General features: G+C 45.7%; 1 protein-coding gene across 3 annotated transcripts in view; it reads right to left on the reverse strand.

Moving 5' to 3' along the window:
• The window catches only part of ABCC5 (ATP binding cassette subfamily C member 5), a 233,619-nt gene that overhangs the window by 200,415 nt on the left and 10,086 nt on the right, over positions 1–23,118 (reverse strand). The window lies entirely within an intron of this gene.

A 23,118-nucleotide genomic window follows, 5' to 3' on the forward strand; every position in this document is an offset into this window, starting at 1 on the left:
CCCGGATAACATCCCAATATTTCCAGTCATATTGCATACTGCGACCCCTAGCTGAACACTACAGAGGGCCTGTTCAGAATTTCTGCCCCTGCCAAGGCTAGAACGCCTAGTACACATGAATTTTTAGCATCATAACACTATCAAATCCATAAGTACAATGTAGAAAGAATCAAAGAAATATTTATTCGGCCACAACTGGCCATAAAAAAAAGATAAAGGGACAGTTGAAACATAAAGTTAAAACCATATAAAGAAATAAAAACAGACAAAAGAAATGATATTAAAAGAGACATGCACAAAATGTATAAATTCCATGAAAAGTCAATGTCAGCGTTTCCTGCTAAACAGTATCATAAAAAAATAAAACAGAACGATAATAGATAGAATCAAATACTATACAAAACAAATGCATAAATCAACTTTTAAATTAAACATCTTAGCCATGTATTAAACACAGTAAAAAATGGAATTTAAACAACACTTGAAATAAAACTCAGGATAAGATAATAACGTTAACACTAAGGTTGCAAAGCAAAGGGTGAGCAGACAACAAAACCTCCTAAATGCACTCAGACACAAATTAAGCCAGTTGGTAGCGGGCAAAACATGTCGACAAGATTACCCCTCCACAGTTTTCCTGGCTCTCGCAACAGCTCTTAGATAGGAGCTCACCCTGAAGCAAACAGAATGATTCAGCAATTGTAAATGGTAGTGAAGCCATTCACATCTACAATGTACAAATAGATACCTTTATGATCCGCATAAATAAGATCATATCTTCTATTCCGTACCTAGGATTGGTGCCATATCTAAAGGCCCATTATCAACTAAGTAAGTAAGTAAAATACTTTAGACAATTAAGTCCATTAAAGGGCCAAGTACAAGAAACAAAGAGCTGTGCAAACTTAAATAAGTTAAAATGACAATTGTGCAAATAACAGCATCTCGTGATGAACTGTTTAAAATTTGACTTCTGAGGTAAAAAGAAAATGGCATTTCATTGCAATGAATGCATCTGCATGATAAAAAAATAAGTCAAGACCCTAGGGCTGTAGCTAAAGTGCAATATAGTAAAGTGCTAGTATGTAAAAATATAAAAGTACCGAGTGTCCATTAGAGATGCAGTGTAGACTATGCCACAAATTGCCTCTGAGCAATATGTTTCAGATTTGACAGGATAAGTAATGGTTCGAGCTCGAGTTCAATCATAGTGTGCCCATATACGTAGAAACCTGCCCTTATTCCCACAATTTTTAGGAATTTGCAGTGGCAGCCCTCTGTATTGGGGAGGCATCTCGTAGGAGGCAATGCTGCTGCAAATGCACAAGGGAAAGCTGTGATATAACAAATGTCCACAGGAGATTCCCTCGTGACGATCAAGCATCTCTAGTACAGGAATGTAGCCTACAACAACGTATGGAGGAGTTTGGTATGCCCTAATCTCTCTTTCACAAGCATTCACAGAAGTGACACCCCGTGTTCCCTTGATCTGCTCGTGGAACGTCAAGCCATAAAGAGCAAAGATGCGACTTCCCGCCTGTCCTCCTAGTTTCAGGATTATTGGTGTTTGTGGCTTAACTGCTGTTGCTTCTCCAGCATCAAGCACACCAGTTGCCATGCTCAATAGCCCCACCTTTTTACTGAGAGTGCATTCTGAGATCTGCCAGCATCCAACACACAACCAAGTAAGTGTCTTAGTCTCTTCTATGTGACATTTCTCTAATGGTATTTCCCAGGGATGTGTCTGGTTAGTGTAGGAAAGTGGCCCTTTTTGACATGGTAACCCCCCACATTGTGCCTGGTACATGATGTGATTTTGACTGGAAGTGCACTGGGTTCCTGCTAACTAGGTCCCCAGAGCCAGATCTTTCCCAAAACTATATAATGGTGTCCCTAATTGGCATTAAATTTAGCACTCTGTAAGTCCCTAGTAAATTGTACCCCTGGTACCTAGGGCCTGAGGTACTAAAGAGGATCCCCAAGGGCTGCAGTACAAAGTGTGCCACCTAAGAGACCCCTCGCCGAACCCATGCAGGGCTGCCACAGCAGGCTGTGTGTTCTGGTGCAGACGCAAGTGATAAAACATATGACACACAACCCTGTGTGCCATGTTCCCCCAACATTGCATGTATTATTTGCAAGTCACTCATATAGCAAGCCTTACAGCACGATGGCAGGGTGCCTTATATTACATGCGAGGACACATCTGCATTAGCAGATATACCTGTGCTGGTCAGTTCCATTGCTGCCAGTGTAAGTAATCAGCGAAGCCATTTTAACCCATGTGCCGGACACTGGTGAAAACCAGTTCCCCAGCTCCATGATGGCTTCACTGACAATAGGAATGTTTGGTATCAAACATCTCATATTCACAAACCTACCCCGATTCCAGTGGTAGATTTGTGAGTACATGCACACAGACGGCACCTTAGAGGTGCCCCTTAAAAACCTACCAGCCTTTGGTGTGTTGGCCGACTGCTCTCTGCCAGCCTTTCACCAGAAACAGATTTCTGACCTCCCAGGGTGAAGGGCGGTCAGAAACAAAGCCACTCTCAGGATAACCTGCCGATTAGCATTCCAAGGCAGTGGAGCTTCAAAGAAGCCCCCTCATTTGAAATGCAAATCTGACTCCTCTCACAGGAGAGGAAGCAGACTCCATTTATCCACAGCCTTTTGATAACTCGACAGGCAGAAAAATGAGTCAAATAGGCGTGCCACGCCCCAGGCTGGTACCACCCCTAAAATGGGCTAACTGAAGTGGACATGACTTTTCAGAGTTGCCCATATTTGTGATCGCAAACTTAGGAATTCTGGGACAAAGTCATGTCCACTTCCATTTGGGGGTGTAGTGACACCAACAGTACGTAGGCCATTGGCTACTATTCTACACCCCGAACACCCCTAAATTCAGTATTTAGGGGAGGCCCTGGCACAAGAGAAACAGATCCATTCAGCCTGAAAGAAGAAGTATGTGAAGAGTTGCAAATGGCAGGAACAGAAGACCCGACAACTGACTTGATGCCAAACCTGCCGGCCTGCCTGCTGACTTCGACAATTGTGCCAAAGAGACAACTTGTTCTGCAGCTGCTGAGTCCCCAAAGCCCGAGAGACCTGTCAGCACCTCAACCAGGAACCAAGAACTAAAGAGAAGTAGCAGACCTGCTTCCCTGCAGGCATCCAAGGACTCCGTAAAGGACTCCACTGTACCAGTCGCTCCAAGCCCGAGTTGAAGTCCAACTGTGTCATGATGGTCTCCCAGCACTCCAGAGACCAAGTCCACTGTGGTTTTGCCCCCAGTGAACTCTCCGACTTCACATGCAGCCTCTGCACGCTGGCCCCCTCTACCACGACTGCTCCCGGTATTTAAAACCAGACGCCTAAAGACACCTCTGCGGCCATTGCCCCAGGGCCATGGAGAAGAGGAACAAAGGTGTCCCTTGCTTTTCCTCCCATAGGATAACATTGCAGCTTCTGAAAATTGCATTGTCGACTTTTTAAATTCAACAGTATTTCTATTGATAAACATACTTACCTGATCAAACTGGTCCTGGTGCCTAAATATATATATATATATATATATATATATATATATATATATATATATATATATATGTGTTATTTTTATAAAGTTGTGGGTCTCACTTATTGACTATTGTATTTATTAGTTAATGTCTACTGCTCCCCTCTGATTAGCCTAAGGCTGCTCAACCACACTACCCACTAGAAGAGCACCTTGAGATTTCTAGAGCAACCCTCTGTCCACTTATAAGGGAACCCCTGGACTCTGCACAGTATATCTTATTTAGATATATCATATGTAGAGCCAGTTTCCTACAGTTAGTAAGTAGGCAGCAGTGACTAGCATAAACATTGACAAATGAGGCAGAATATTTTGCTGGCATAAGCAAGCGCAGATTTTATATGGGCAACAGGATGTAGGAAGAGATTGTGAAACGCAGGAAAAACAAACATGTAGACATGGTAACAGTATTTGTACACCAAGCGGGACAATTCAGAGTTTACAGATCATAAAACCTGTGAATAAAAACTGAAAAACGTCTCATTTACTTAATATCGAAACAGATAATCAAATGTTAGCAGCTCGGAACTGCTGCTTCAGGTTTTACAAACTCCTTCATAAAATGTGACTAAAGAGTGTAGGGGGAGCGCCACCAGAGTCAGACAAAAACCCAGCCATCAACACTTGAACCAAGCCACACCATAATTGTGAGTTATTAGAAACATACTCTGAATCAAAGATAATCCTTACAGTGCACAAGTCCCCTGCAATTATATCACATAAGAAAAATTAAGAGTAAAACTTAATTAATGTCTCCAAGATGACTTGTGGATCTAATCAGTGTTGTTCTCTGGCCCAAAATGGCACGGAAGGTAAAAAACACAGGTCTTAAATTTGGTTTAGCCAAAGCACAAGATCATGGCCAAGAAGTGAGTGCATAATAATGATGGTCAGAATAAAGCAGCCACACTTTAATGTCCCCTCACATCTTGGAATCAGCATACCAGTAAGACCGAGGAGCATGGATGATGGTTGGACGTCTCGAAGGGGACAAAAACTGATGCTTACTGACCCCTTCACTAAAAATAGAGAACATACATTTTCCTGTTGGCCTGCATGAATTCTGGCATCTTCAGCATCAGGGACCTTACTGTCAACAAGCTTGGTCTACAACTAGATACATAAACAAGAGAGCTCCCAGGTGCCCCAACACCCAAACAAAGCTCCTTATGGCTTACTTATATGGTCACTCTTGTCAATTCCTTTTGGCTGCACCAGGTCCTTTTTCAATGTATTTTTTCCTTTTAATTTTTTTTTTTTTTAATACAATAATTGTCAATCATCCGGATGTCCTTTAGAGCTGGGGCCACATTTAGGAAAACACTGTGTAAATTTAAATGTTTGACTTTGAAATCCAGCGTCACTTTTAATCTCCAAATCCAGCACCGGGTCTGAGCAGGGAATCAAATAAAGCTCATGGTAAATACCATGAGCACAACTGAATACTCTGCGAGTTGCTTGCGGAGCAGCGATCCACAAGGTAAATAAACAACAGGGCCTCGATTTGTTGTCGGACAACGTTGTAGGTTAACACGCTGTTATACAAATGTCACCAATGTGTTGGCCGTGAGAATTAAATGTTCATTAGCATCGCAAAAACCCTACTGAGTAATAAGAAAGAAAAAGAAACATTTTGGAGAATACTCTCCTCTATTGATTCCTATGTGCCTCAACTACATTAAGTAAACAAAGGAGGGAGATTTTCAACATTTAATAAAATTAGGCGTGCTTCATGAGCTGATAAACTCTTAAGGAGCCAATCTAAGACCTCATGTTACAAAGTGATGTAACCAGGGTGAAGGCTATTACTGGTGACAAAAGATAAAATCCGCAAAATAACTGCAAAAAAAAATATTAATAAGCTAAGCCTGGAGTCATTCCATCTGCTCTGGAAGCAATGCTGGCACATGGCTCTTCAGTTAAAACAAGCATTAGCAAAAGCATTTGTTAGAAAGTCATGCCCGTCGCTGCTACAAGATAGAAATACCCAGCAGTTATTTCTGTTACACAAATCCAGCCCTGGTCCCTGTGCCAAGCTGCAGTATCTGCAGCAAACATCCCTTTCGAAAGCCCCATCTGCTTATACATAGGAGTAACATAATTAAAATGTCTTCAAAAGGGCAGTGCTTAATATGGGATAAAGCAATCAATATTCAGCTAACTAACATACTTCTTTATTTCATGCAGGCTATTTGCAGGGTGCCACGTGAAGGAGGAGGGGTAGTTTACTAACTGTGGGTCACTGGACATGTTTAACATGTGTGACATCGAGCAGCAGGTGGCAGCAGCCCACACACAGGTTCAGCTGCACATGAGCTGTTAGAGACAATGACCTTACTTTCAAATGGGTCGTAGATGGGCTGGATAACAGGACTGAGCAAGAAATAAGATTCCTCCTAGGAGCTACCCCCAGAACCATTCACATATCAGCCCCCTACTGCTTTTTTGTCATCAGTGCCCTCATCAGTGCCCTCAAAGTCCAAATCACCCTAGATTAAAAGAGGCCGCAAGTAATGGCCGCTGGACAGTGGTGCAAGAGAGGGCATTGGTCGTCTGTCAGATGATTGGCTTTGATTCCTGCTTCGATTCAGAGGAGCTCAATCTGCATACAAGATCAGACAGAAGGTATGGAGTGTATGAATGAACCCATAGAATGTTCGATCCGCATACACAGGCCTGCTGGACTTATGCACCAGCGGGGAAACAAATTATGCAAGGAAAATCAATAAGGCAGGAATATTAGGCAATTAAAAGCAAGTTAAGCAACACATTCTGTGCTATTGTTATCCACTTATTTTGACATTTTAATATACACTGATGCAAAGGAAACTTAGTACAATTTCCCCCCAAAAAATTCACACATTCAGCTGACCCACCTGAAAATATTATTCAACAATTAAAAATGTAATCTCGCGTGAACGTATGCACAATGTTTATGTCTAAAACAAACAGTGTCGTACTCAAAAGACACTTTTGCCTCATTTAACTGGTACGTCCCAGTTACATTCTAAAACAGGTCTTCATTTTTGGGGTTACCCTGCACTGGCAATATCTAGCGTCTGGAAGCACCCCTTTATAATAAGAACAGCTCTGCAGAACAATACAGTACATTCATGTGTATTATGTATGTCACCAATTAGGGCACTTTAGTAACAAAGTCACTAGCCCGTGAATAGATGCTACATGTTTGGGAGTTTTATAAATTCTTACTACACTCTTGAGATCGTTGCTACTTTAAAAACAGTGGGCCAGATGTACAACAATTTTTGCATGCGCAAACGGGTTTGCGAACCCTTTTGCGCATGCAAAAACAGTATGGGAATGTACAAACCCTATTTTGAGAGTCGCAATATTTTGCGACTCGCAAAATAGGGTTTATCGACTTGCTATTAGGAAGGGGCGTTCCTTTCCTAATAGCGAGCGCAACCCTATCTAAGAATGTTTTGCGTCCGCAATTGCAGGTGCAAAACACTGGCAAATTACCACATTCTTGGGTGGTAATGCACTTGCAAAAATGGGAAGGGGTCACCTGCCAATGCAGGGTAAAATATGTTTTAAGGGCAGGCAGTGGTCCCAGGGACCTCTGCCTGCCCTTAAAAAATTAAACAAAAACGGTTCTCACTTTTTTTTTTTAAATGCATCCCGTTTTCCTTTAAGGAAAACGAACTGCATTAAAAAACAAGCATTGGCATAGCCAATAGGTCTCGCTTTTGAGACCTTATAAGTATTTAGTTATGCAGCCGAATAACCTTGGTGCAACAAAATCAACTGTTGCATGGCTAAACACTTATAAGGTCCCAAAGGCGAGACCTATCGGCTATGCCAATGCTTGTTTGTTCCAGTGGTTACTGAAATGAGCCTGACGTTCTACTCGTCTGCAGTTTGCCCTGAGCTGGCGTGGGGAGAAGTCACGCCTGACCATGAAGCTTAATAAAGCCTTTTAATTTATTTTTTATTTTTTTATTTGTCCTCATTTGCCATTACCTCCGTTTGGGGAGATACCAACCACCTAGCGAGTCCATCCCTGAGGGTCCTCTCAGAAGTCCCCTCAAACCATTTCCTAGACTCGAGCATTTAAAGGGCGGGAGATAAGACCCAACGATACGAGGCGATCAAACTGACTCCATCTAGGTGCATTACCACCAGTAGGACCATTGTCGGAGCGAGGCTATATCCAGTCCAGGGAGTATTATCGGCATAATCATAGGACCCGGGGAAAGAAAAAAAAAAAAAAAAAGAAAGAAAAAAAAAAAACGGATTATATCTCCAATCAATAAGCAGTTCCCAGAATGTCAAATTACGCCTGCTGCCTGATCTGTTAAGGTCTGATTTAGATGTTTCATATAATGATGTAAGCCATGCAGAGTGCAAGGGGGCTGCTTTCTCCAGCCACTGTATACAAATTTGCCTTCTAGCCAGCAAGATAGCATAGAAAAGAAATGACTTTGCTTTCCCTGTGATGTTAATGTCCAAACCAAAAATGATAAGTGGTAGTGTGATTGTGAGTAATGTATTCATGTTGGAATTTAGGGTTACCTCCACTTCTAACCAGAACCGCCTTATGGCAGGGCATTCGACTGCGGATCTTACCGACCCATATCCCTCCTCAACAACGATTATAACAAGCATTTACAATGCAATGGTTTCGCCTTTGGAAAAGTTAGAGCTATTGGCATTGTAAATGACAACATTTGTATTTATGTGTTGGTTTTGGAAACAGATAAATAAATGTCATTGTCATATACAATGGCAATAGCTTAATCTCTCGCAAATGTGAGACCTATTGCATTTGCACCCACACATACACACAGTCACACACACACACACACACACAGAGCCAGCCGCGCACACACACACACACACACACTCACAGAGCCAGCCACACACACACACACACACACACACAGAGCCAGCCACCCACACACACAGAGCCAGCCGCGCACACACACACAGAGCCAGCCGCGCACACACACAGAGCCAGCCGCACACACACACAGCCAGCCGCGCACACACACACAGCCAGCCGCGCACACACACACACAGCCAGCCGTGCGCACACACACAGCCAGCCGCGCGCACACACACAGCCGACCGCGCGCACACACACAGCCGACCACGCACACACACACAGCCAGCCGTGCGCACACACACAGCCAGCCGCGCGCACACACACAGCCGACCACGCACACACACACAGCCAGCCGCGCACACACACACAGCCAGCCACACACACACACACACACACAGCCAGCCGCACACACACACACAACCAGCCGCACACACACACTCGGAGCTCCCTCGCTCCTCACAGTATTCAGCAGGAGGATCCGGGCAACAGCAGGCCCGCCGCACCCTCGTCCGCTGCCCGGACAGAATTTGTCCACCTACCCTGTCCCCGCAGAGCAGCACGAGCCGGGGCTCCCAGTTTCCAAGAGAGGGCTGGTACAGTGATGACGCCCACCAGTGTCCTGTGCTACGGGCGGCCGAGTGGTCAGTGCCGAGAGCTCCACACCTTAAGGAGGGGGGTCAGTACTCACAGAATTATGGCGCTATAACATGCCCCATTTTCACGGCGTCCTCAGTCCCAAGGCACAGCCCGGTAGTGTCCTGCCTGCAGTTGCCTCCGTGTGCCCCTGTTGCTTGCTTGTGCCTCTGTGTGCCCCTGTTGCCTGCTTGTGCCTCTGTGTGCCCCTGTTGCCTGCTTGTGCCTCTGTGTGCCCCTGTTGCCTGCTTGTGCCTGCTTGTGCCTCCGTTTTCGTGCCCCTGTTGCCTGCTTGTGCCTCTGTGTGCCCCTGTTGCCTGCTTGTGCCTCCGTTTTCGTGCCCTTGTCGCCTGCTTGTGCCTCCTTTTTCGTGCCCCTGTTGCCTGCTTGTGCCTCCGTTTTCGTGCCCCTGTCGCCTGCTTGTGCCTCCGTTTTCGTGACCCTGTTGCCTGCTTGTGCCTCCGTTTTCGTGACCCTGTTGCCTGCTTGTGCCTCCGTGTGCCCCTGTTGCCTGCTTGTGCTGTGTAAGTGTGTGTAGAGTGCTCTGTGTGGGTGTGTGTGGGGGGCTTTGTGTGGCTGTGTGTGTGGGGGGCTTTGTGTGGCTGTGTGTGTGGGGGGCTTTGTGTGGCTGTGTGTGTGGGGGGCTTTGTGTGGCTGTGTGTGGGGGGGCTTTGTGTGGCTGTGTGTGTGGGGGGCTGTGTGTGGCTGTGTGTGTGGGGGGCTGTGTGTGGCTGTGTGTGTGGGGGGCTGTGTGTGGCTGTGTGTGGGGGGGCTTTGTGTGGCTGTGTGTGTGCGGGGCTGTGTGTGGCTGTGTGTGTGGGGGGCTGTGTGTGGCTGTGTGTGTGGGGGGCTCTGTGTGGAAGGGCATTGTGTGGGTGTTTTTGTCTGTCATTTGCGAGAGATAAAGCTAGTGGCATTGTAAATGACAATGCCATGTATTTATGTTAAAACAAAACATAAATAAAATAAAAATAATGTCAAGAGCAATGCCAATAGCTCTAACTTAAACAAAGGCAAAACCATTGCATTGTAAAGAGCAATTACTAGTGGCTGAGATTAATTCAAACATTGCATCTATCAGTTCTTTGTCTTTCCCAGTGAGACTTGGGGATGTTGCACTGACCAAGGATTGTGGGTTATTTAGTTCTTTAATGCTTGTTTTATGGACTGTGTACCACAGACCTGAGGTGTTTGTGCTGTGTAATTCCATAATGTAATGTTGGAAGCGCGGTGTGCAACAGAGAATGGCGGGTCAGTCCTATTCTTACCTTTTGTAGTGTTCTGTGTGGACCATTTGGATTGTACACAACCTAATGGGATGAAAGAAGTGGTTGACTTTAGCTGCTTCCAGTGAAGGTCCTCAATTACCCTATACAATGGGCACTTCTGGTGGTGGTCCTGCAATTGTTTTGACCTAATTTGGCTCTGTTCTACAATTCTCCATAGTATTTGTTTATATTTGTTGAAACATAAGTTGGGCTCTAATTTGTTACGGAAAGTGCACGTATGTGAAAAGTATTTGTTTTATTTCACTTAAATCACCGCTGCAAATGTTTAGCTGGCAATGCGCCCAAAATGTGGTGTTTCACAGTTGCAACTGGAGGTCAATTTGTGTAGAGTCCTTCAACACTGCTGCAGTGTCTGCGTTGTTTACCATTTAAAGAGGTCACATGTTGGAATTTGGGATTGTGTACTGGCATGTGCACAGAATGGACCATATCAGATGACTGTTGAGCATCAATGTCTCCATTTGTTTTGTACATTGTATGCTTTGGCGTACTCTGTAGGATCCATACTCGCAGAGCAAAAAAGTCTTGATAGGTTGTGACTAGAACTTTCTGGAGATTATATAATGTTGGATGATTTTTAGGAGATTTTGGTGGAAAATGCTTTTAGGTCTAAAGGTTTATGATTACTGGACATCGTTGTGATCTTAGCTGTGAATCTTCATTGGATTTGAAATGTGGAATTGGCATCTACAACTCTGAGAATTAAATTTTAATAGTAGAGTTTCTCTTCATTTTGTAATTTAACACATTCTGTATGGTACTAGGTGCCCATTTGATTGCATGTAGCATTTACACTGTGGTGTTTGTCTTGTTTGTTCTTCATTGCCTGTCTATAGAAGCCCACGGTGTCCTTACTTGCTTACTGTGCTAGATGATTAGTGGAGGCCGGTGTTTCTTCTACTACTTTGCTTTCTTTCTCTTTTTCTTTCTTCCCTTTTCATTCTCCCTTGCTCTTTCTTTCTCTCTGAGGTCTGTGGTGTTCTCTGGGCCTTGGACACTTGTTCTCTTACTCTCGTGACAAATCAAATCGTAACTAGTCTCTCCTGTTGCATGTGAAATAGTCCATGCATTTAAGAAAAGTCGCTGGTGCCTCTCATTTAATTGGCAACAGTCTGAGTCACTGTTCACTCGTGAGAAATCATAACTTGTTCGTAGCAAACAGGCAACTGGGATCCATGCTTTTAAATGCGGCACACATCCTGGCTTTGTCAAATGTCCAAACATCAGTCTATAAAAGCAGGCCTGTTGGCATTGTCGAGGGCGGGAGGAGTCACCACATCACTATACATAAAGCAGATCATTGGCTTTGTCAAAAGGTCACCACATTCCTCAGTCCATCCAACTAGCAATCATGCATGCCCACCACTCCCAAAAACCTCTTCCCATTACTAATCCACTTCACTTACCCTATCCGTTTTTTTAACACAAAATTAAAAGCATGAGACCCCCGAGAACACAAACTTAAAGCAACTAATCCTACAAGGAAAAGGAAGCGCCTATTACTAGTCCTCTATCTATTTACCTCCAGCTTTGAGTTCCAGAGTAGCATCCTACATGCCGCAAAGTGCTTCGAAGCCTTGTCTGTGGTAAGTGTGATATAAATACAATTTGCAGCCAGTTCTGTTTTATACCAGAATATCCAGACCTCAAGCATCCATCACAAAGTTTTAATTGTGTAAAACCTCGGCTGGGTCAAGCAGTGGCGATGTGCACAAATATCACAGTGGCCATCCAGTCACATCAGAAGAGCTCACCCAGCTGCATGCTGGTCACCCCTTGGGCAATTTATTACACAGAGGTAAACTCTGGTTTTGAATGCCCAGCTCAGTGTGCGTCATGATTCGGATGAGAACAGATTTCTGCTGCTGTAGTTGGCCATGCAGCACACTGATTTAGTGCATAATGATCATTTTCTGTGCAGTTACTAGCTGCACGAGATTGGATTATTTAGGATCCTTTTAGGAAGGTGTGATGCTTGACCTGATTTGGTAATGTTGGCTTATATTTGTCCATGCACACACAGATGGGATCGCAAAGGCATCAGAGAGACTTGATGAGTCCATGTCCTTTGTTTCTGTGTTTACACCAACATACCAAGGATTCTATATGTACAGCCCCCCCCCCTCCTGTGGTACTTCCACCGCCCCTGACCGTTGTGCGTGATGTCTAGACTAGCCTTTGCATTGGGCCCTGCTCCCGTACAAAATAGTAAGACATAGGAACAAGTTATTCTAACGTTTAATGTGTGTAGCACTTTACAGAGCACATACAATCTTAAAAAACGGTGTGAGAAAACGTCACCCCTTCCTGGAGGTAGGTGAATTTTTTGACGCAAATGCCTGTTTTCCCCTTTTCTTGTAGAAAGCGATTTGAGTGAAAAATCCCGGGTAGTTGCATGGGAACGGCTGTGTACCACCCGGGGTGCGCCCCCTTGAGGTAAAGCAGAACATAGCGCTACCTTCCAGTAAATACCAAAGCAACACTTTGCACTTTTGTGACACAAACCCATCACAAAGTGCCCATAAATCTGTGCCCCGGTGTCCCCGGGTCCTGCTGCTGTGAAGGTGTGTTCTGCAGGCGCTCATCGCCCCTCCCTGCCCGCACAAGGCCCCCCCCCCCCCCTGGGACCACAGACAGTCGTGCGCATGAATAATGCAGCGGGGACACCTGAGCCAGGTGCCGCCTGCCAGGGCTGGCATCGGATGCTGGCAGTCAGCTGCCACCAGCCCCGGACCCAGAGGGACCTCCTGCCGTTCTCACCTGGGACGGATGGGCGAGCAGACCCGGGGGCCCGGCCCGCGCAGCGGCGGCGCCCACCTCATGTAAGTCTATTCATGATGTGTCTGTAGTGCCTCGATGCCCACGTTCAAGGCACTTTCAGAGGCGAAGACAGGGAGACTGGGAAGGGACCGAGGTAAAGAGGGCGGCCCCCTTAGGGCGGTGGTATCAGGGGGTTTCTGTGCGCAGAGAAGGAGGAGCAGGGAACGAGGCGCTATAGAGCGCTTCAGGTTGGAGGAGGGGCATAGACCAGACCTCTCTAGGGGCCCTGGGGCCCCTAATAGCGTAGGTGTGATTAGTGTTAGCAAGGTTTTCTTTTTACCAGAGTCTGGATGGGGGGTGGGGGCGTTTGACGACACCCGAGGGCGGCTTCACGTTTACAGTTATTTTTTTGGGAGCTTGTAAACTGCCTGGTAACATCGCAAGGAAATAATTTACCGAACTCTCAGGGTTTGGTTTGGAAGTGATGGATCAAATTACAGTCTGCTGTTCCTCATTGGGAGAAGTGTAGCCTGTGTCAAGGGTACCCCACACCTGCTCCTAGCACTACAGCCACTGAGAGCAATAAAAGGGGATGAAGCGTCACAGCCAACACCGCGCTTGAGGTGCTTCCATGTTGTCGATCCTCACTGCGAAAGGAGAGAAGCCACCTCCCTCCTGCAGTGCCTGCAGGAGAGGTGAGTGTAGATCAGACCTGCTGCAGCCAGCATTAATGTCACCCCCACTGCGGCCTTGCACACAGAGCCCGCAAGGAAGTCACGGCCCGCAGTGCTACGAAGGCTGCTGTAGACCCATACACGACAAGCAGTGCCAAGTAACCTGCATGTGGTGGCCCCGCCCCCAATGAGCGCTGAGGTGGAAAAGGACTTGCGTCCCTGCTGCACTGGTACTGCCCCCACGCACCTTCAGTGCCCACGTGGATGAAGAGACCACACCAGCCCTGGCAACAGTGTCTCGCAAAGGACTGGCACAAATGGACTCAATACATCATCTACATAGCAGCCGCTCAATAACCTTACAGGTCAAAGAACCTGGAGTGCATTTACTGCATCTCGCTTCCCGAAGTCGGAGAGGGTGCCCTCCCATCTAGTGGCCCAGGTTTTAGCAGGCAGTCACTGAGGCCGTAACTGGAGGAGGGAGCACCGCATAATATGTCAGAATTCTATGGGGCAGAGTTGTATTAGCCAATAGGACAATCGAGCAGTGACCAATGGGCTTTTCTGATTCAGCAGCGGGGGGGGGGGGGGGGGGAGAGGACACGGACGGCGGGAGGGGGCGGGAGTGTACACGGACGGCGGGAGGGGGCGGGAGTGGACACGGACGGCGGGAGAGGACCCGGACGGCGGGAGGGGGCGGGAGAGGACACGGACGGCGGGAAACGTGCACAGGACAGCGAGGGGGGGCGGAAAGGCACACGGAGGGGGCGGGAATGGACAGCGCATCAGTGAAAGGGGAGGGAACGGGAAAAAACGTAACTCCGCCCTGGGAAAAAATCTCGGGAACGCCCCCGAATCTGGTCCGGCCTTGACGGACAGATCTCTGTTCCAATGGCTAGCCTCCATTTATGGAGCTAGCCAATGGGACAGGGGGGCGTATTCCAGAGTCCTTACTAAAATCAAGAGATTTCTCTGGAGGCGGAGCTAAGCTCCGCCCTCCAGCGAAACCTAAAAATGTTACCACTATACTAACAACTAGATTGAGCGGCGTAATACCTAGCCTAATACACCAAGATCAAAAAGGCTTCATTAAAGGGAGACAGCTTTCAGAATTAACACACGATCGGATAGGAGCCATAGACATCGCATCCGCCTTTTCCCTACCGCTGGCTACGCTTACACTAGACGCAACCAAGGCGTTTGATCGGGTTAACTGGCCCTATTTACAAGATGTCCTAACAAAATTTAACTTTGGAAGTAGATTTTGTAAAGTAATATTTCAGCTATATAGTGCTCCTTCAGCCAAGCTCCTGGTTAATGGCATCTTGACTGAGGCATTTCAAATCACCAGAGGCACTAGACAGGGTTGCCCGCTTTCCCCACTCCTTTTTAATTTATATATCGAGCCATTTGCTCAGGTACTGCGAACTGAAGCGAATATTCCACCATTTCGCTTTGGGGAGTGGGAGAGGCGGGTTGCACTATACGCTGATGACATCCTGATTTTAACATCTGACCCAAAAACCGCATTACCCGTAGTTATTCAGCGAGCGAAAGAATTTGGGCTTATCTCCGGGTACAACATCAACTCGAGCAAAACAGAAATCATGACCTGGAACATTCCAGAACAACACCTGGGTATTAATGTTTCACCATCCATGAGGTACCTAGGAATCCGAGTTACCCAGGAGGTGGGCAACATCTGTCAAACCAATCTCGACAGAATCCATAAAGAGAGCAAAAAGCTGCTCAAAACCTGGACACACTTGCCACTCTCGATATTGGGTCGAGTAAATTTAGTTAAAATGTGCATTCTCCCCAAATGCACTTTTGTATTTAGTACCATCCCTTTGGCTTTTGATCCCAAGGCAATAGAAAAAAGTCAGCAAGAAATTAACTAATTTCTTTGGAATTATAAGTCAACAAGAATTGCTTGGAAGAAGCTCAGGAGGAGAAGGGAGAAGGGAGGTTTGGCTTTGCCTGACCTAATGTACTATGCATGGGCATTTCAAAAGACACATTCGAGGATGCTTTTAAAAACCCCAACAAATCTTGTGAATGGATCAATGTACAAAGCCATGTTAATCGGAGCAAACTTACCATCGGACGGATTTATGTCCAAATTTGCCAGTCAGAAATTTTTCAAAAAAATCAAACTTAAAATACTACAATCCTTCAACCTGGGCCCGGTTTTTCGGTCCTATATCGAACTGCTCTATACGGACATTACGGCATCGGTGCGAGTCGCCGGGGCGGTGTCAGAGGAGTTCCGCGTTGGCCGGGGGACTAGGCAGGGATGCCCTCTTTCCCCCTATCTTTTTGCCTTAGCAATGGAACCCCTGGCGGCCAGAGTTCGCAGAGATGCGTTGATACGGGGCTTTGAGTGGAATACCACACTGTCGGATAAAATTGCATTATACGCGGACGATGTCCTCTTCTTCCTCACCGATTTACAGCACTCCGGCCCGCGTGTCCTGGAGGTCATGCAACTCTTCGGGGAGGTGTCGGGTCTATACCTCAACGTCCGTAAATCTACCCTATGGGTAATACAGGGGGACATGGTGACGGATCCCTGGCCTTCGGAACTGCAGGTGGCCACAGCTGGTCTGAAATACCTCGGGGTGTTCCTCTCGAACTCAGTGGACACGGCCTGGGAACGTAACCTCTTGCCCGCCTGGGAGCGGGTCCAGGCGGATATTAAAACTTGGTCCAGAATGCCTCTTTCAATTTTTGGCAGGTCGGCTATCTTTAAGATGGTTGCACTGCCGCGCCTCCTCTACCAACTACAGAACCATCCGTATCCTATCCCACCCCAATGGTTTCGGCGGGTCGACTCAGTGCTGGGCCGCTTCCTTTGGGCTGGCGGTGCCGCCAGGGTAGCGCTGCGCACATGCTTCCTGTCCACGTACTGTGGGGGCCTAGCCACCTCGGATATACGGTCATACTACCAGGCCGCTCATCTTCTTGTTCTAAATGAATGGTGGTATGGTGACGGTGGAGATCCGGCGTACGCCCTAGAACGTGCGTTAATGGGGGATAACTCGCTCCACGCCATCCTATACTCACCCCGGCTACGTCGGCCATTGCCGAGAGTCACTCAACTTGTATTTGGGATATGGCGGCAGGCCCTGCGCCGCATGGGTTGGTGGGGTAGACTGACCGCGGAAACGCCGCTGTGGCGTAACGGTTTGCTACCGGAACTTTCTAAGTTATCAGGCTTCGATGGCTGGGACTCAATAGGCATTTCGCAGCTCGGTCATGTGATGTCCGGGACGACTCTCAAGTCCTTTCAGGCTCTTAGTGCTGAATTTGGTATGCCCCAATCTCAATTTTATCGCTATTTACAACTTCGACATGCATTGACGCCCAGTATAACTAATCTTGACTCGCTCCCGGAGTTCAGCCCGATCGAGGCGAAGGTGTTCATGGGCGACCTTGGAGACAAAAAAGCATCGCGCATTTACCAGACCATGGTCGTACATTGCTCTTCCACTCTTCTTCGGCTGAAGGCGCACTGGGAGGCCGATGTGGGACCGCTGGATGAGGATGACTGGCGGGAGGCATTAGAATCCCCGAGGGGGGCGGCTATAGCAATGCGGTTTCGCCTCATACAGTTCAAGATTTTGCACAGGGCTTATTATACTCGAGAGCGTCTGTGGAGAGCAGGCCTGATTGAGTCCCCGGAGTGTCTGAGATGTGGGGCGGAGGTGGGTACATTGCTCCACACGGTGTGGTCGTGCTCAAAATTAGTTGGCTTTTGGAGGGGTGTATGGGGCTGTCTGTCAGAGGTGTTGGGCTGGACCCTTCCCCGTACCCACCGCCTGGGCCTACTGCACATCCTAGAGGGGGTTGGTGGCAATACCTATAAGCGTCACCTGCTCCTCCTGGGACTGATGGTAGCCAAAAGAGACATGGCCCGAGCATGGAAGGAGGTGAGCCCCCCCCCCCTGACTGCGTGGAAGGCAGGCTTAGATTTTTGTATGGGTCTGGAGAGGCCAATCTTTGAGGCGCGGGGATGCCCTCGTAAACATTTCAAGATATGGAAGCGGTGGGCGGACTACAGAAGTTTGACACTGGATCCCCCGGAGGACCCGGAGGAGGACCTATAGCCCAGGCTACTCCGGAGAAGCCCACTCCCACACTCACACTTGATGCGCAAAGAGATTTCATACATATGGCTCCCACACACATGCATGGGTTAGGGAGGGTTGAGGGAGGGTTCGGGGAGTTGGGTGGGTAAATTCTGAAACGAGGAAGATGGGGTTGGGGTTTTTGTGTACCATTGGTTCCGCTGGTTCCTTGCTTTAATGCTCAGATTTATTTTGCAAATGTAACTACAATGCCTGGTGGTATCGTCCTGATTGTGGGATGCCACTTTCATTCATATGCTCATCTTTATCAATAAAACTTGTTGTGAAAAAAAAAAAAAATACTACAATCCTGGTGTAAGACATGGCTCAGTATAAGGAAAAAACTCGGGCTATCATACTACTCTAATTTTGCCCCAATTTGGGATTCACCCGGGCTCCCATTATACATGAGAGATAGCCTGTCAGTTGTACTTGAACAAGCAGGGATTATAAAATGGGGACAGCTAGTAAACGAAGGACTATTAATCACATGGGACGAGTTAAAAGATCAAGTTGGCCTTGGATTGTCCAGATTTAAATATATACAGCTGGATAGCTGGACAAGGGCCCAGCGCAAAAAAGATAAACATCTCGGGAATGTAAGTCCCTTAGAACAACAACTAGTGGAGAAACCAGTGGGAAAAAAAAGAGGTAGCATTCTGGTATTGGCAACTGCTTGAAGAAATCGACGGAGAATTCTCTCTCCCAGACCAACTGTGGGGGGCAGTAATGGGCTCTCATAATCAGGAGATGTGGCAAACCTCTTTCGCAGTTTTGTATAAGATTGTAAAACCTTCGTGGTTAAGAAGAAACCATCTTTTCACTGTACATCGTGCATATATTACGCCACTTAAGCTTTCTAAATTTCTCCCGGATAAAAAATGCAATAAATGTAATGTCCCAGGAGCATCGGGTGTACATATGTTTTTCGAATGCCCTGCCATAAGGCGGTTCTGGTTAGAAAGCCTTTTAATTACAAGCTTATTAGTCCCAGAGCTTCATATTACAACATAATTTTGGCGACGACTTGCCGGCTCAATGACAAAGTCGCAGCGTGAACTTCAAGATCCTGTGAAAGCAGTCAGGAAAACAAACCCATGAAGGAAGGTTGAGAGGAGCACTTGACACCCCCATGAGGATTGTAAAAGACAGTCTGTGGATTTAGTGTCAATGCGCAAGTGCAACAGAAAATGAATGTGGAGTGTCGCCGAAAGAAAGAGGAACTAGCGTGATATGCTGTAAAGTGAAAGAGACACCATGTTTAAGTGTAGCAGGAGGATTGTTTTTTAATAGCGGAAAAAAGCAAACTTGTGAAAGCGATTAGTTGAGGCGAGCGCAAGACATCCCATCTCTAAAAGTACATTTTTGATATAAAGACCACTGTCACATTGACGCAGTTCGATATTGTGTGTTGCAGCGGAGGCACAGCGCAAGGTAATCAGATACAGTGGGGGAGAGATAAAACAAGAGCGGCCGGGAAACTGAAAGTACGGCCGGCCAGCCATGATTAATTAGGGGAGGAGAAGCCGCAGAGCGCACGCTGGGCGAAGCCCTTTGATGTGCTGTGCGGCCGTGAAAAAATGCAATTAGGAGGGAGGGAGGGAGGCTGATGCGCGTGCTTGTTTGGTCATGTGATTCACGTGAACTCAAAGAAAACCGCAGCAAAAAGCCCTTGGTTTGACGAGCTTTTTGAGCACTTGAATTCTCGCTCCGCTCAATGCGCTTGCACGCATGGATAGGTCGCGAGACCTAAAAACTGCTTTATTTGAAAGCAGTCCCAGACATGGTGGTCTGCTGAGCCCAGCAGTCCACCATACCTGGGAGGGCCTGCCATTCCCAATGGGGTCGCAAATTGCGAGAGGCTCATTAATATTCACGAGCCTCTCAATTTGCGACCCCATTGGGAATCGTTAACAGTGTAAAATACACTGTTGTACATTGGAAATAACGCCTTGCAAATTGCGAGTCGCAAAAAACTCACAATTTGCAAGGCGCTATTTCAGAGTCTGTACAATAAACATAAATGTGCGAAAACAGTGAAACTAAACATTTTCATGGCAAAGAATGAATTATTCCTTCCACTATATTTGAGTTTTTCACGTTCCTGAAGTTTTTGTTTCCAGCAATAGGCAAAAGAGCTCTATTTATTCCATTAACCGGAGATGCTTACATTACCTCAGGAATGGGGTCATATCTTTTAAATGCACAAATCCTGTAAACAACAGCTGTGAGGCATTCAGCTAGGTTTTGCGGAGTGACCTGTTAAGTGAAGCGTTGTGGTCTACTGTCAGAAATTTTAGTAACATTTGATCAGTCAGACAGAAAAAAATGCTGTCAAAATCTGCAAGTTATGCTGCAGATAGTGGAGAAGTGGCTGGGGTGGCAAATGTGTATATATATATATATATATATATATATATATATGGTAAAAAAAAAAAAAGGACTTAGGACCATATTTCAGAACATCATGTTGCAATGGTACCACTATGTTGTTGCTTCTTTTGATCTCTTTGCAACAGCTGTCATTTAACTATTCCAAATATTTCTCTTTTAAAGTGAGAATGACCAACTTTTTTTGCAAGTATTTTTTTTTCTTGGGCAGTTGGTTTTGTGAAAATCCTTACATTTTTGTAACAGAAAGCTCTGAGATCAGTTATAGCAGCAATGACAAAGTGCTCATTTCAGACTAGCAAACTACTAAGGGGCCCTGTAACAGTACGATCGGCCAGACCTCATCTCAAACCCAACAGTTTTTACGGAAGCCATCCAGGGCGTTCTGCTGTTCCTGCCCCATCACACTGTAATAGCCACTACAGGAAGGAAGTAGATTGCTTGCCTGAAATTGGCAACATTTTTTAAGTAAAAAATTAACTCTAAGTGGCGGGGGAAATCAATATTTGTATCAGCATAGTTTAGCAGCTAACCAGTAGAGTCATAGATGGTACCCGCCTTCGTAAAACTATTACTGGGCAGAAGTCCAATCAGTGACAAGGAGTCATTTTCTAGATAAAGCCAGTCCTCAATTACATAAAATGAGATTTTACTAAACAAAAACAATAAGACCTCATTTTACTGCATGCAGGAATCTACTGGGAAATCGACTCAAAAGTTGTAGTTTTATCACAAGGAAAATCAAATATGTACATCAACGACGTGTCAGGTCTTTAGACAGGACCGCCTCGGGTATCTAGCAGGAAGGCCGACTTAAAATCTTGAAAATGTTAGAGGGACTGTAAACCATCCGAACAATCAGGCCACCATCCTCTTTTGAATCACTATCCAGGATTTAAATTGGGGTCTACAAAACACACTTTTATCCATGAGCAACCTATATTTGCTCCATCCTCTTTCTTTTTGTGTAGACAACTTCCAATGTTCTTGCCAACATTTCATTAAGTGGCAATTGAAATGGTCAGCTTTGCTCTTTCCAGGTTCTATTGCTTCAAACGCCCTTGAGTGCATCTTGTCCAAGTTTCCTACATTGCTCTCCTCCAAATCTGTTTAGTCATCCACAAACTCCCCTATAAGTGTACATGATGTCCACATTTACAGTTCAAAGAATAGCAGAAGATAGGGGAACAATAAAAATACAAGAACACTCAGCAAACACAATACTGCAAAATCATGGTTTTAGAAATAAAAAAGGCAAAATTCTAACTAGCTGGTTTCAGCTGAAAGAAAACATTTGATGGTCATCCTGCTCATTCAGTCCTTATTTTTGCTAAAGTTAACGCCCTAGCAGCCACAAGTCAAGTCTGCTGAAGGCTGTACAAAGATCTCTTAAAAATTAGGGTCCGAACACTGGGCATCACCTACTTTGCCTACATCTTCCATCAGGATCAGATGTTGGCCAAGAAAGAAAATCTACAAAGCTACGTGGGGGGTATATCACAGCTCAGAGTTATCCACAACAAAATCTACTTTGCTTAAATGTTGCATTTTTGACCAGTAACTAGAAGAATAACCAGTGAAAATTAAGAGCCACTATGTAAAAATCACAAACTATATATATATATATATATATATATATATACATATATACATATACACACAGACACAGCGCACTAAAAAAGCTCCAAACCCCTAATTAGTAAAAAATAGAGCAGTTACATTTTGGGGGGAAATATACATATATGAAGGAAATGTACTTCTTGATTTTAGTTTCTGATGTTCACGTTCTCTAGCAATAGGACGACAGGCTTTAAAAAAAGGGTTTTACATTTCTTTGGGAGAAAGGCCCTTTTCTAATTCCCAAAATTTTAGATTGGTAGCCCTTAATTCAATGGTATCATTTAACACCCACTGCCACAGTAATTAGATACTTAATTTCCAAATGTGTACTCTTCCGCACTTAATATTGTGATAGCATTTATACAGCACTTACTACCCCATATGAAGCATTGAAGTGCTTTATGCCAGGCGGCATGCCGCTCCGGAACCCAAGGTGAATGGCTACTGCAGTGGTTATTGGCTATTGGAATAGGTCTTGTGCACTCAAGCAAACCATTCCAGCTGCAGCTTCTTTGTGGTAGATTAAAATTATAGAGGTTATTTGTGATAATACCTTGTCAACCATAGTTGTTCACATCCTGCAGTTTACCTTAAAGGTTGAAGCCAACCCTACATTCAGTTCCTTATCAGAGACTCCTCCACAAAGAAAAAAAAGAAAGAAAGAGAAAGAAAAGAGAAAAAAAGAGAAGAAAAGAAAGAAAAAAAGGAAAAAAAAAAAAAAGAATGCATCTTTACACTACTCATTTCGAACATTCAATCTCTTGGCTCCTGTTGACACACAATTTCCATCAGTGTAAATCGGAGGAGCATCAGGAGACCGTCGGTGCCCAAAGACTCAGTACTTGGAGTGCTGTGTTCAAGTGTCGGCTCAGACACTTGACACTGTCAGACACATTGATCCTCTGCACCTCGGATACCTAGACGTAACAAAGCCACTTTAAGATAGCCATATTGCACCTTCTGAACACACGTGGAGATTCATCATTTATGCAGGGGGAAAAAGTTGACCTAGAGGTAATTTAGAAGGGGACACTGGTACATGGCCAGGGAAAGTGAGAGGATGAGGTAAGAAAGGAGCAAAATGAGAACGACACCTTCAAATAGGTCAAACTGTTTGAAGATAAACATGCACCGACAAAGCGCATAGTTTTGACTTTTGTATAGTGCAGTGTTCTTAGTGTGGCACTCGCAA

Source organism: Lissotriton helveticus, chromosome 11 (genome assembly GCF_964261635.1).
Source record: "Lissotriton helveticus chromosome 11, aLisHel1.1, whole genome shotgun sequence".
Lineage (NCBI taxonomy): Eukaryota > Metazoa > Chordata > Amphibia > Caudata > Salamandridae > Lissotriton > Lissotriton helveticus.